Consider the following 5,641-nt stretch of genomic DNA (forward strand, 5'->3'; position numbering starts at 1 on the left):
GCAACATCATATGGTAAGTGCTTTAGAGATCTATAAAACAAAGGTTATCCCACTAGAAGTAGGAAGAAGATTCCTAACTGTGTAAATTCAGGCTAGTCATTTGAGCCTCAACTTTCTCACCTGTAAAATGGGGATAATAATACATGCACCATCCTCCTCATAAGACTATTGTGAAGAAGCCATTCGATATCTTTATTGTTGTCATTCATTCACTGTTCTCAAAGAGACCAATGACATCAAGAGGGTGATGTCTTGACTTCTACGTGAATTGGATTTAAGTGAGACAAAGCTATGCAAAGTCATCAATCAGCCTCACTCTCTCCTCCAGTCATCAGAGTCCAGTGGCAAGACAAAGTCAAAATATGGCCAGGCTATGGCCAGGGGTGCAGTGGGTGCCATTGACCTTTCTAAATTAAGGTCTTTCCCAGGCCTCAGTTTGTCTAAAGCAATGCCATTTCAATGACTAAGGGCTAGGTAAGAATTGAGAAAAAAGATGGCTTAATATATCATCACAAAAATATTCATCTGGGAGAAGAGGACCCTCAAATTTTCTTGCTGGAGCATAAAACAATTGATATTTGTTGTTGTTGGATCTTTGTTCTCAATAGAAAACAATTGTTATTTGTTAACTGTTTGCCCTTTGTTCTCAAAGAGGACTAATGACTTCAGGAGGGTGATGTCCTGACTTGTATGTGAACTGGATTTATGTGAGGCAGGGCTGTGCAAAGTCATCAGTCTCACTCTATCCTTTGGAGTCATCAGGGTCCAGGGGCAAGACATAGGCAATGGTCCAGGATGCAGTGGGAGACCTTGGCTTAAAAAGTCAAGGTCTTTCCCAGGTCTCAGTTTGTCTGAGGCAACACCCATTCAGTAGTTAAAGAGTAGGTAAAAATTGAGGTAAAAGAAGCCCAACTTTTGCTGTTTATATTCATTCTGAGTCACCAAAACCTAAACAGTTGTGGTATATGAATGTAATAGAATATTATTGTGCTATAAAAAAATTATGAGCAGGCTGATTTCAGAAAAATACGGAAAGATCTACATGAACTGATGTTGAGTGAAGTGAGCAGAACCAGGAGAACATTGTATACAATAACAGCAACATTGTATGATGACCAGCTTTGATAGACTTATCTCTTCTCAGCAATGCAATGCTCCAAGACAACTCCAAAAGACTCATGATGGAAAATGCTACTCACTTCCAGAGAAAGAACTATGAAATCTGATTTCAGATCACAGCATACTATTTTCTCTTTTTTTGTTTGCTTTTTCTTTCTCATGGTTTTTCCCTTTGGTTCTGATTCTTCTTTTACAACATGACTAATGTAGAAACATGTTTATTATGATTGTATATGTATAGCTTATGTCAGAATGCATGCTGTCTAGGGGAGGGGGGAATTTAGAACTGAAATTCTTATCAAAGTGAATGTTGAAAACTAAAAGTTAATTAATTTTAAAAAAAGAAACCTAAACAATGAGCCATAGTATATTAGGTCCAAAGGATTTCTTTATAATCATCTGAAGAATAAGAAAATATTATGAAGAGCTTAGCATGTGAATTGAAATTATAGAAAATAATTAATAAAGCACTAAATTGGGAGCTACAGACAACATAAATGCTATTTAAGACTTCAAATCAAAGGGAGATTGGAATAGGATCAAAGGGTTGGAGTAGGGTTGATTATAAAGGCTTCATGAAGGAGCAAGGGCTTGAGATGAGCATCAGAGCAGGAAGTAAGTCACCTTTCTGCCCCCGCTCCTTACACACACACTATAAGCTATTCATTGCTCTTTGAGGCTTTTATTTTCTGAACTATTTCTGTCATTTTATTACCAGGCTCCTCTTCTCACCCTGGCTTTCATGCCGCTTTTCTCTCTTGGTTGCTTCCAAGATCCATCTAATCTGAACCATCTATCTTGTCAGAGCATCTCTATATCCAGCCCCCTAAGCATAGGTGTGTCCAAGGGCTTCCACTTGGGCCCTCTCACTCTTTCTCTTGTTGATCCCATCCACCCCCAGGGGTACAGTTCTCACCCCTATGCAGATGACACCCAAATACAAATATCCGTTCCTCGCCTTTCTCCAGAGTGCTAATCCTACATACATCACCACTTGGTGGACATCTCCACTTGGATGTTCCATGGGTATCTCAAATTCAACAAGTCCAAGATGAAACTTATCTCTCATCTAAAGTCTACTGCTCTTCTTAATTTCCCTGGATCTATAAAGGTCACAAACATCCTTCTATGTACCCAGGTTTGTAAATTTGTAGTTACCCTCAACTCTCCCTTATCCCCCATATCTGATCATTTGCCAGGTCTTGCCATTTCTATCTACAATCTCTTACATCCAGGCCTTCCTCAACTACTATTCTTTACCTCTTGTCTAGATTCCTTCCATATTTGCCTCCCTCCCTCTGACCTCTCCTCCTCTCTGAGTCATCCCCCACACAGCTGTCAAATTGACATTCCTCAAGCACAGATCTGATCATGTCATTCCCCTGCTCAAAAACCATCAATGGTTCTCTATTGCCTTTAGGACAAAAATAGGAATTTCTGCCAGACTTTAAGAGGTAGATATTATTCCAGTGACACAAAGCATTTTTAGACACTTCTGTCTAAGTTTTTATAATGTCTATATAAAATAATATTTGTGAGAATATATATGTATGTATATGCACATATATATGCATATATATACACACATATATATACATATATATGTTCCTTTAAAGTCCTCACTGTATGCTAAGCACAATAGACAATGTGTGTATATATGTGTGTATGTGCATGTGTAGGGCATCCCAAATTTCTTTGTACAGTTTTCTTAGACTTTTGGGACACGCTGTCTAAACTCAACTCAATAAGTTTTTGATGAACATTTAGTATTGTTCCAGACACTGGAATTACCTAGCCCAATTCTTTCATTTTACAAGTGAGGAAACTAAGACTGAGAAAGATGAAATGGCTTTTCCAAGCTACATCTAATAACTAGCAAATTCAGCACTCTTAACAATGAAGGGAAGAAGGGGAGGAGGCGGAAGGGAGGGAGGAAGGCTCAAGGAAGTGAGGGAAGGAAGGTAGAACAAGGAAGAAAGGGAGCGATGAAGAAGGGAGGGAGGAAATGCACTATTGGAATCACTAAAAAGTAAGCTCTCCTTTTGAAATCTGTGTGACACAATAGAACTATAAATACCGGTATCTGAAAGCATTTTTTAAATTCCTATTAATTTTGCTGCTGCATGTGCTGCCTTTATGTAAATGGCAAAACCATAAGAAGATAACACATGAAAAGCAATTTGCAAACCATAAAGTGTAGTATAAATATTAGTTATAATTATTATATTATTTATGATATTATAGTATAAATATTAGTTATAATTATTATATTATATTATTTATTATATTATAGTATAAATATTAGTTATAATTATTTGACCTTTAACCTTTATACTGGAGCTAGCTCAAACTAGCATGAGGGAGTCTACTGTTAAATTTTCAGTGTGAGTATTTATACATGGGAAATTAGCAATTGCTACAAATCAGAACTTGATTTATTGTTCTGTTGATTTTCTAGACTTAGGAAAGCCATTGAGACAATGTTCATGTAGATTAAACTTAATAGTGTATCATAGTGCTTTTTATTTTTTATTTTTTGAGAGATGGTTGTTAGGCATTTACCAGCACACCACAGTGGGGGTTTTAATAGTACTTGGGACTTTTGATCATAGAAAGAATTTAGCAGTGCTGTTTTGGTGAAATCAAGCTGAACTTAAGCTAATTTGTCCAGAACATTTCAATGAAACATTGTTCTTCTCTCATAACTCCCTTATAGTTTTGTAATGATGTGGTGCCTGGTGAAATAATTCCCTTACAAGGTGCCAGGAGTTTCTGTGTTCATTCACCATAGGTGAAGTCATCTACTTGTCAGTTTCTGTAGCATCTTAAAATAGAACCAGAAAATTTTCTAATGAAAATGATCTTTCTAATCCAACTCGATCAACTAAACTGTGAAGAAATGAAATGACCTCCTCAAGACCAGAGTTGGTCATTGGAAAAACCCAGATAGGAACTCAGGTTTCTTAATTCCACCACACTGGATTGATCGTCTTTTTGATTCCAAGAATCATAGACTTTTAGAATAATGTCTAAAAGGACTTATAGATCATCAAGCATAATCCATACATTTTCTAGATGAGGGAAATGGGATTCTAAAAGAGATGATCTCTAAGGTCAACCCTCAATTTCTATTTGTATCTTGGAATGTCACCTTATTCTATAGACAGCAAATTCCTTAAATTAAAAAAAAGTCCCGAATTGCTAAAACACCTGTTCATTCCTTTCAGCTATAGGTCCTCCCTTTCTTCCCTCACCAGTTTTGCCCAATTCAATCACCTATCCCCAAAGCCATGGTCCTCCCTCCATCTCACCTTCAATGCTGTGCCTTTCCCATCTTTCTGTCTATGTGATGCTACCATGATGTCTCATTTCTCTCAATCAGTTTTCCCACCTCCAGGGACCTGCCTACCTACACAGCTTGTTTCTAATTACTCTTGCTCACGATTTAGACACAATATTGAATTCCTTTTGGCATGTCTTCCTAGAAGTTTTGTAAGTTTTGCAAGCTCAGTGTGAGTCAATTGTGGGATGTGGAAATCTAAAAAAACTAATGTAATCTTAGGCTCTATTAATAGAAGTACAGTTTACAAAACAAAGGAATTGATAGTTCCATTGTACTCTGATTTGGAATTCAAATATTCCACAGGTGGAATATTTGAAGACTCCTTATTTTAGGAAAGAAAATGACAAACTAGGGCATGTCCAAGGGAAGGTGAAAAAATTTGAAACCTATAAAGACCATTTTTAGTGAATAGAGATGTTTGGTCTGAAGAAGAAGCCTTGGCCTACTCTAATAGCTGTTTTCAAGTATTTGAATACCAGTTACATGGGGAAATGATAGCTAAAATTTATTTGAATTCCAGTTTCTCCTGATTCCAAGACCAGAGCTCATTTGATTATGGTACATGCCTTCCAAAGATGGAAGTAAAATATGTTTTCCTTGGCTCCACAGGTAGAAATAGGACTAATAAGTATAAGTGATAGGGAAGCCAATTTCAACTCCATTATGTTAAGAAAAAATGACAATTAGAAATATCTCCAAGTTGAATGGGATAGGGGCAGCTAGGTGGTGCCATAGTGGATAGAGTATAGGGCCTGGAGTCAGACTCATCTTCCTGAGTTCAAATCTGTTCTCAGACACTTACCATCTGTGTGACTCAAGTCATTTAATCCTATTTGCCTTGGTTTCCTCATCTGTAAAAATGAACTGGAAAAGGCAAACCACTCCAGTATCTTTGCCAAGAAAACCCTGAAAGGGGTCACAAAGAGCCAGACATGACTGAAACTACTCAATACAAAACAAAGAATGAGATCATTTTCATAGTAAGTGCCCCATCATGGAAGATATCCAAATACATATTTGACAACCACTAATAAGGGACAATATAAGACCCCCAGTTAGGAGAGGCTTCATGCTTCATTGGAATTGAACTAGGTGACCTCCGGGTTCATGCTTCTACCTCTTAAGATTCTGTGATTCTAAACTAAAAGCCTGACAAATACGAGTTTTATGACCCTCTCA

Source organism: Petaurus breviceps, unplaced genomic scaffold, assembly GCF_028583685.1.
Source record: "Petaurus breviceps papuanus isolate PSGF00001 unplaced genomic scaffold, PetGlider_PUasm1.0 176, whole genome shotgun sequence".
NCBI classification, from domain to species: domain Eukaryota; kingdom Metazoa; phylum Chordata; class Mammalia; order Diprotodontia; family Petauridae; genus Petaurus; species Petaurus breviceps.